The sequence below is a fragment of the Hypanus sabinus genome, chromosome 1 (assembly GCF_030144855.1).
Source record: "Hypanus sabinus isolate sHypSab1 chromosome 1, sHypSab1.hap1, whole genome shotgun sequence".
Taxonomy (NCBI): domain Eukaryota; kingdom Metazoa; phylum Chordata; class Chondrichthyes; order Myliobatiformes; family Dasyatidae; genus Hypanus; species Hypanus sabinus.
In genome coordinates this window covers 29,047,704-29,057,611 of record NC_082706.1, presented here as the reverse complement: position 1 = coordinate 29,057,611, position 9,908 = coordinate 29,047,704, and positions in this window count along the sequence as shown.

The window sequence follows — 9,908 nt, the reverse complement described above, 5'->3', positions numbered from 1 at the left end:
TAAAATGGACAAAAAAATAAAATTGATTTGCTCTTTTTGCTGAAAGTGGGAGTCCGAGCAAGATCGCTGACCAAATTGCCAATGTGTCCAAATGCATGATATTGTGAAAGAGGGAGATATGTAATGTGGTCTCAGAGAAAGTCCACCGAATAAGAAATACCCTTTGCAATGATCTGAATAATCTACTCCTTCGCAGTTAGCTTCTATGACTGAATATATTCTGAAGGATGTAGACGCCGCATAGTTGCATCATTGCCCTTTCAGATTATCTCAGCTCATTGCTTCATCAGAATGCAGAACGCATCAATTCCATTAATGGACAAGTCCTTTCCCATTGGTGCGTTTCAGCAAAATAAATTTCATGCGTCAATTGAGGGGAAAGCTATTGGGTGTTGAGAGAGAAATATTGAATACTGAAAAAAATTCTCGAAGAATTTGCTTTCAGATCAAATATTCAGTTATTGTTGTGCCTACTCATTGAACATACAGGTGCGATCGCTTAAAATGACGACCGAGAGAATGCCGTTGACTACCTTGGCACTGATAGTGGTGCAGATCTGGAATTGTAAGTTCATTAAGAATATTGAAAATATTAGATCATTTACTGACATGCCCATTATCATTAATGTCCAATCTCGCGTAATTTTACAACACTGTTACAGAAAATTGAGTGAAATAGAAAGAAAAGAGTAAATATAAATGCTCCATCTCCCCTTCTAACTTCCTGATAAATCAATGTTGATATGTTAAACAAAACGCAGAGGAACATATCTGTCGCCCTGCGAATTCCCGACGAAATCAATATTTCATATGCTTCAAAAGTACGAGTGTACTGGTTGAATAGATCAGGAATAGGCCGATTTGTTTCCAAGAAAAGACGACGGAGATGTTCCTTTGTAATTTGGCATTGAATTTGCTGTTTGTGTTTTCTTTCTGTAAGCAAATTTTCATTTCTATCATTTGCAGTCTAAGCGCTTCTGTTAATTACAATAAGTTCCCATTGAGTTTCTTTCAAATACTTCACAGCAAAGTTGCAGCGAATGGTAGATTGATAGTTTTAGCTCGAAAATTCTCGCTTTAGAAAACAGGCGATTGTTGTCATCTTATATTCTAAACAAATTATTAACCGATGTTGCAGAGTGATCACACTTGGGAAACAGCCAATCTTATTTCACAGTATATAATTCAGGGAGTGCGAGCAACAACCAGCTGCTGCTCTTGTTTGACGCTCGTACTCATTCCTATCGCGGGTAATGATCAGTTCTTTCAAAACATTCTGTTGCAAAGTTAAGTGAACACGTTTTTCTAGTGGATTTTCTCTCAGCTTTTTGAAATTATGTTCATATTTTATATTATTGAAATCATTCTGTATGAGTTTAATTAGAATCTTCAGTTAAACGATATTTTGTAGATTGTATTTTTGTGCGGCCGGAGAAAAGTACCAGACCTTTTTCTTGCAGTACGTGTTTCCGTGTTCCATTGCAAGTATGAGAGAATTTGCCGTTTCCATTATTTTGAACACTACATTGCTTTTGTTTCCCTGGTAAAACTTATAGTACAAATTTTAGTAGGAAAATGTTTTCTTTACCTCATTTTACGTTACGTAAAATGTTTAATGCATTACTGCCATATAACGGGAAAAAAACACACAAACTAGGAGAACACCAAGATGCAGTGACGTACAAAAGAAATTAAAATTAAAGCAGAGCACACACCATTCGTGGAATGGTCAACGAAGTAAATTGTCTGTTTCTCTTGACGCAGACACATCCTATTCTGCCGCGTGTTCTTGTCTTTTATCTCGTTTGCTGAATACTTGTTCGCTATTTATTTAAAAATAAATGCATGTCATATATCAGCTTCTATTCGCAGATGTTTTAAACATAGGGAATTGGTGAAGAGCATATTTGACCGTATGTTTCCCTGAGTACTTGATTCATGGGGTCCTAATTGCCATCGGCTACGAGATCATTTATTTATAGATACGTCTTACAAATCAGATCATAATAACATGAGACATTCAGGCATGAATCCGTGGTGAAAATTAGATTCCAATTCAAAAAATACAATTTTGTGCTGAAATTCTGATTAAGCTAATAGCTATGCGATCTGAATATCGATAGATTTTGCATAAAGTTCAATATTCATTTACATTTAAATATACTCTCTCCGCGACCCCTTAAATGTAGGCAAATTAGTTCTATTTATTTCTGGATGGAAATGCGTTAATTTCTCTCTCGGAAAGTAGAGCGACGTATATAGTCACACAAACGCACAGACTCTCATTTACTCCTTCCGGCCTTCGAGTCTGTGTCAAGTGGCAAACATCACATTACAATTGAATGCTATTTTAAATGCTCCATCTTTCTAAGTCTCTAACCATAGATTCTCCCAAGCACCAACATACCGGATGATAAATTGCCTCCCGGGTGCCAGAGTCCGGGAATATCTCTGACTGAGTCCTCAGCATTCTTAAGTGGGAAGCTGAACAACCAAAAGTGGTGGTTCATATATGTACCAATGACATAGGTGGGACAAGTTACGAGATTCTACATAGGGATTTCAGTGAGTTAGGTGCTTAGTCAATGGGCAGGACCTCTTGGTTTGTAATCTCAGGACTGTTATCCGTAAGTGAAGCCAGAACTGGGAATATTAAACAATTTATTACCTGGCTAATGTTCGTATATGAAGGAGAGCATACAATACTTGGATCATTAGGATCTCTTCCAGAGAAGATGGGACCTATACAGAAGGGAAGATTTGCATTGAACAGGGGGGTGTGTACTCTCCTAGCGGGAACAATTGTTAATGACCCATGGTGGGCCTTAAAACTAGAATTGCGTTGGGGTGGCAACCTGAGTATTAGTATTAGTATGAGTTAGTGCCGTTGATATGGTGGGAGATATCGGTATGACCTTAGACAAAATTAGGAATCAAAAAGTTGAACGTGGTGCCACTAGTATCCTGAGCCACGTGTATTTCACTGCATGGAAGTTCATAGGAAAATCCGATGATAGTGCTGATGATGGTTTACAAATAGCCGCCACGTGTGCTGAGAAGTGGCTGTTGCTAGGGCAAAACTGCAGTCAACAGAATGAGTTGGAACGTAAAAACTGGACAAAATCGGAAAGAGTAAATACAGCACTGAAGGTGTCATATTTGAATGCGGTCAACATGTGGAAAAAGGTATATAGACTTGCAGTACAATTTCAGAATCGCAAGTTCAACATTGTAGGCATCACAAAATCATGGATGAATGAATATTATAGCTGCGAGTTAAATGTCCAAGGGAACATATTGTATCAAATGGACAGGCAGGAGGGCAGAGACAGCGACGTGGCTCTGATGATAAAATAGTAAACCAAGCATTAGAAAGACTAAATTCGAAAGGTCGGATGTTAACTTATTGTGAATAGAGCTAAAGAACTGCAAGGGGTGGCAGAAAGCACATGACGAAAGGTTAAAGTTACAATAGGCTTGGGTGATTTCAATATGCAGGTAGATTGAGAAAGTTATGTTTGTGTTTGAATCCAGTAGGGGAGATTTATCGAGTGTCTACAAGTCCGTTTTTAGTGCATGTCATATTTGAGCCCACTTGGTGATCAGCTATTCAGGAATGTGTTTTATGCGATGAACTGGAGTTTATCAGAGGACTTGAAGAAAAAGAATGCTCAGCGGAGAAGTGATCATAATATAATTGAATAAACCTGAAATTTGAGAAGATGGAGTTAAGATCAGATGAATCAGTATTGCAGTGGAGTAAAGGAATTACAGAAGCATGATAGTAGTTGCCCAAAATTAATTGGAAAATAATACTGGCAGGGATGCCGGCGGAGTATAACGATCTGACTTTTCTGAAAACAATTCGGGAGACTGAGAATAAATACATCCTGCAGAGGAAGAAAGGAAAAAAAGTATTCTTAAGGAAAGATAGTACAATCGTGGCTAACATGAGAAGTCAAAGCCAGCATAACAACAAAAGGGAGGGCATATAAAAGGCAAAACATGGTGGGAAGTGTCAGGATTGAGAAGCATTTCAAAACCAAAAATAGGTAACTATAAAGTCATTAAAATGTAAAAGGGGAATTTGAAAGTAAGCTGGCTAATAAAATTGAACTGGGCACCAAATGTTCTGAAAGAGGTGGCTGAAGAGATTGTGGAAGCATTAGTAATAATCTTCAACGATCACCAGATTCTGGCAAGATTCTGGAAGACCGATACTTCGCAAAAGTCATTCCACGCATCAAAAAGGGAGAGAAGAAGAAGAAAGGAAACTATATGACAGTCAGCTGACCTCAGTGGATGGGAAGATGTTCGTGTCGATTATTAAGATTGAGATTTCAGAGTAACTGAAAGCACGTAACAAAATAGGCGGCAGTCAGCATAGTTTTTCAAGAGAAAATCTTGCCCGACAAACCCATTGGAGCTCTTTGTAGAAATAACTAGCAGGATAGATGAAGGAGACATCGTTGATGTTGTGTACTTGGATTTTTAAAGGCCTTTGGCAAGGTGCCACAGATGTGGCCTCCTAACAAGTTAGGAGCCATGGATCTACAGGAAATAATTTAGCATGGAGAAAGCAATGGCAGATCTGCAGGAGGCAACGTGTAGGAATAAAGGCAACGTTTTACGGCTGGCGGCCAGTGACTGGTATTTCACAGGAGATTGTATTAGGACCGTTTATTTTTTGCGTTTAATGCCAATGATTTGGATGATGACATTGATAGTTTTATTGCAGATTGAAGATGATATGAATATAGTTGGTGGGGCAGTTCGTTTCGAAAGTAGAGAGGCGACAGAAGGTCGTCGGCGGAAGAGAAAAATGGGGAAATATATGGCAAAGGGATTTATGTATCGGGAAGTGTATGATTCGTGAGATTTGAGAGAAGAAATGAAAAGGCTGACTGCTTTATAAATGAAACGAAAATGCGAAAAAATAACAGAGGCGGAAAAGGTGAATTTGCAGGCTGAATAAGTGGTGATGAAGGCAACTGAAATATTAGCATTCATTTCAAGAGGACTAGAACATAAAAGCAACGATCTAATGGTGAGAATTTATAAAGCAAAGGGGATGCCTGACTTGGAGTATTGTGAGCATTTTTGGGCCCCTCATATTAGAAAGGATATGCTGAAGTTTGAAAGGGTTCAAATGAGATTCAAAACAATATTCACTATAATACAAAAGAAAGTGCTCTGATGCAATTGAAAAGTGTCAGATACAGAAAAGACCTGACAAAGTGAATGAGCAGGGGATGTTTCCAGTCATGCTAAAGTCAAAGACCGGAAGATACAGCCTCAGAATATAAGGGCGTCCGTTTAAAACGCATGTGGAGTGTAATTTATTTCTTTCTTCCATAGAGAATGGGGAATCCATGGAATTCCTTGCCACATGCAGCTGTGGAAGCAGAGTCGTTACGTATATTAAAGGCAGAGCTTGTTATATTCTTTGTTGGTCAGGGGATGAAGGGATATAGGGAAATGGCAAGAGAATGGGGCTAAGAGGAATTTGAAGAAATGGATGAACAAACTCGATGAGCCAAATATCCTAATTCTGCTCCTATGTCTTATTGGCTTGTGGACATACTCCAGGAGTTTTTTATAGTTCCCAGTCAATTTATAATTGAACTCTATCTGGGAAGTGGGCAAAGCCCGAGTTTCAGATGGAGTTCGAGGTACTCCACACAGGGAGAAGTTGAGTTTAGAACTGAACGCCGATCACCTGTGCCTGAGCGCAGTGTCTCTATTAATGCAACACACTAAAAGTATCCTTTACGTAATAATGCGTCGTGCTGTAGTTGTGTATTTGCAGAGACGCGCACTTGTGTCTACTCGAAGGTGCTATCTTGCGAGGTGTGCAGTGTATGTTTCCCTGTGAGCTCGCCTGTTTCTGCCGGTACTCTGATTCCTTCCCACATACGATGGCTTGATGGTTGGTTGTTTAATTGGATACCATAAACTATTGCTTGGTGGAGCCCTGAAGATCATGCACAGGGCAGGTCATGGGATTTCTTGAGATGTAACAAGTGCAGGATGCAGGAAAATAATGAGCAGAAGAACTAAACTGATTTTTCTTCGGAAAAGTACGTCGATTAGAGAGTTTGATAGTTTACTTTTTTATCATTCGCTAAGAAAAGCATTGAAAAAAGTTCTCCTCAATACACAGCGAAGAGGTTTCAACAACAGCAAATTGAAAACGTTTCAACTGTTACGAAAAATAAAGAAATGATTATCTTCACTTATTTGTCACATGTAGTTCGAAACATACAGTGACCTATGATGTTTGGGTCAAATCCAATCAGCGAGGCTTGCGCTGCTCTGCGCAAAAAATATCGCTAAGCTCAAGGCGGCAGCATTGCTTGCCAACAACTCACCAGCCATAGGCATACGCTTTGGAATGGGGTAGGAAACAGGAGGAAGCCCACACAACCACAGAGCGAATGTGAAAACTCATTTGAGGAGAGAAGTGTTCCCAAGCTGGCGCTCTACATCGATGCGCAAGGGGGGTCAGGTGCCGCTGAATTAAAAATAAAATCTCGTCATTTTATCCAGTTCTGAGGCTATAATTATTCCTAGGAATACCTTATTCGTATTTCGACTTATGAGACATAAACCTAACATAATAAGCGTCAACATTGCCTTATTGACAACATAAGAAAATTGGATCCTCGACTTCCTAACCAGAAGAATACAATCTGTGTGGATTGGTGATGACATCTTCTTCTAGCTGACGATCAACACTGGTGCTCCGCAGGGGTGTGTGTTTGTCCCACTGCTCTACTCTCTCTATACCCATGAATGTGTGGCTAGGCGTAGCTCAAATACTATCTATACATTTGCTGATAATACGAACATTGTTCGTAGAATCACAGATGTTGACGAGAGGACGTACAGGAGCAAGATATGTCAAATAGACCGGTGGCATCGGAGCAATAACCTGGCATTCAACGTCAGTAAGACGAAAGAGCTGATTGTGGACTTCAGGAAGATAAGATGAAAGAACACTTATGAATCCTCAGAAAGGGATCATAAGTGGAGAGAGTGAGCAGTTTCATGTTCCTGCGTGTCAAAATCGCTGAGGACCTAACCTGGTCCCAACATATGGATGAAGAATATAAAGAAGGCAGGACAGCGACTATACATCGTTCCGAGTTTGAAGACATTTGGTATGTCAACAAAAACGCTCAAACTCTTCTATAGATCTACCGTGGATAGCATTCTGAGAGGCTGCATTACTGTCTGGTATGCGACGTGGAACGGTGGGGATTGGCTATTGCATCGGAAGAAGCTACAGTGGGTTGTAAATTTAGTCGGCTTCATCTTGGGTACTAGCCAACAAAATATCCACGACATCTTCAAGAAAGGCAGTTTTATTATTAAGGACCTCCCGCACTCAAGGCGTGCCATTTTCTAACTGTTATCATGATCTAAGAGGTACAAACGCCTGAAGGCACATACTCAGTGATTCAGGAACAGCGTCTTCCCCTCTGCCATCTGAATTCTTAGTAGACATTGGCCCCATTGAACAGCACCTCACTTTTTAAATATATATAATTCTTTTTTTCCACATGACTTTTAATCTTCTTTTTGACTGTCCATCGATTTCGATTTTGACTGTGCTGAGATTTCTATTCCAACACGCCTTGTTCAGTAATAAGACAGACTTTGTTGTGCCCCCAGTATACAGTCTCTCGGGCTTCCAAATCTGATGCTAAGTGGTACACAGGAGTGTAACAGACTTAGCGGATAAGGAAGTGCGCCGCAGTGATAACTAACTAGTCTAGTGATGCCATCCGTTGAACAGCACTCTAGTTTCTCCGTATGTCACCAAGGTGGTTCTTTTGGATTCATCTGTCACAGACACCATCAGACGCCCTGCTGCCAGCGTCCACGTTAGGTGCAGGCTTTGCCTGAAGTGGCATAACCTACAAAGCGGCAAAGGCATGCTTACCTCCTTGACTTAGCTAGTCACGATCCTACTAGTTGATCTAGTCTAGATTCGTTCTCTGGCAGGTCCAACCTAGCCGTGAAGGTGATGATCCATTTCATTCTTAATCTATTCAATATATGTATACTGCAATTGCTTTATTTATTGAATTATTATTACTTTTTAAAAATATATTATTACATTTTTAAGAGAATTACATAAAATGAATAGAAGAATAGAGTCATGAAAATTAATATTAGCCCTGCCCCTCCCCTTAACATTTCCCCCCTTAACACCCCTGTCTAAAAAAAAGAAAAAAAGAAAAACAAAGAAAGAAAGATTGCCTGGATATCGGAGGATCAGCAGCTGCTCCATGGAGTTCAAAATAACTTTAGTATATATCTTTGATCTTTTCCCCCAAATAACTAATAATTTTATCTTCAGACCTATCTATTGAATCCTATCTTTTGTAGATAAGCGTGCCAATTTTTTTTAAAAAATATATCATATTCATTTCTTAAATTATAAGTAATTTTTTCAAGTGCAATGTAGCAATCTAATTCATTATTGCAACGGTCCACCGGTATGAATCTTATTTCCAAGTAACTGTAATAGCTTTTTTTGGCTACTGCCAATGCAATTTTTATATTTTTTTCTGATATTTATTCAATTTAGAAGATAAATTTATGTCGGTTGATCAATTAAAGAATAAATATAAAAAAATATCAAATAACACTGTAATTTTCAATTAAATGCATATTTAAGAAATAAACTGGGTCAAACAATGTTAATTCCAAAACCTAATGAAATAGAAACTTTAATTCAAAAAGGAAATATTAAAAAAATAACGTCAATTAAACCAAGAATTCATAATTCAAAAATGGGAAACCTAATATTAAATTTGATGAAAGAAATTGGTCAAGAATATGTCTTGATAGTATGACAAGTACAATAAATATCCGACTTAGAATAGTACAATACAATTTCTACATCAATTATATATTACACCACAAAAAATAAATAGATTAAACCCAAATTTAGCTGACCAATGTTTCCAATGTAATCAAGAAATCGGTACTTTTTTACACTCTACTTGGTCTTGTTTGAAAATTCAACCTTCGTGGATAAATCTAAGACTTATATCGGAACAAATTATTGGAATACAACTTCCACATGCCCGAATATTATTTTTAATTATTATTACTATTAATATTATTGCATTTATTTTTCATTTATATTGAAAATTGCATTGAACTGCTGCTGCTAAGTTAAGAATTTTCAGGACATTTGCCGGTGATAATAAACCTGATTCTGATTCTGATATAAGTTGAAGAGTGTGGTTGAACTGGGCCAGAGGAAAAAACATGAAAACCGTTCACAAATTATAACAGTGACCTTGCATTCATGAACATAACCATGCATTTTCCACCTGTTACAAATCGATCACATGAACATAGCAATGCATCAGACGGTTCCTGCCACTTGTGCAGACTTGTTCGGAGCAGTCGGACTGGGAGCAAATCGTCATCCGCTTTTGGTGCGTAACCCACTGTATCAACGAACGCATTGATAAACATTAGAATATCATTCTAATAATATCCGGAAACGAATATGAAGGGACAAATGAACTCTGTCGTGCCTAAATGGAGAGAGTGGAGAACAGGTTTAATTTTGGGCAGAGTAACCCCATTAGTCTCCATTCAAGTTGCCTTTTGCGCAGAAGGCAATGTTAAGCCATGAGAGTGTTCGCAAGTTTAGTGGATGTGATAACAGCCCGCCATTTGTAATATCCGGAAATACATGACCGGCAGTGAGTGGTGTGATTGCATTAATGAGTCTGCCAAATGGAAAATATCATATTATTTTGCTTTTGAATTTAAGTTTATTGTGAGAATCGCAGCGGCGTCTTTAGAGCCACAGAGTCAAGCAATGCAGCGGAACAAAGAGCTCGGAGGGCGGTACTGAGCGTGGGATGGATGCGGAA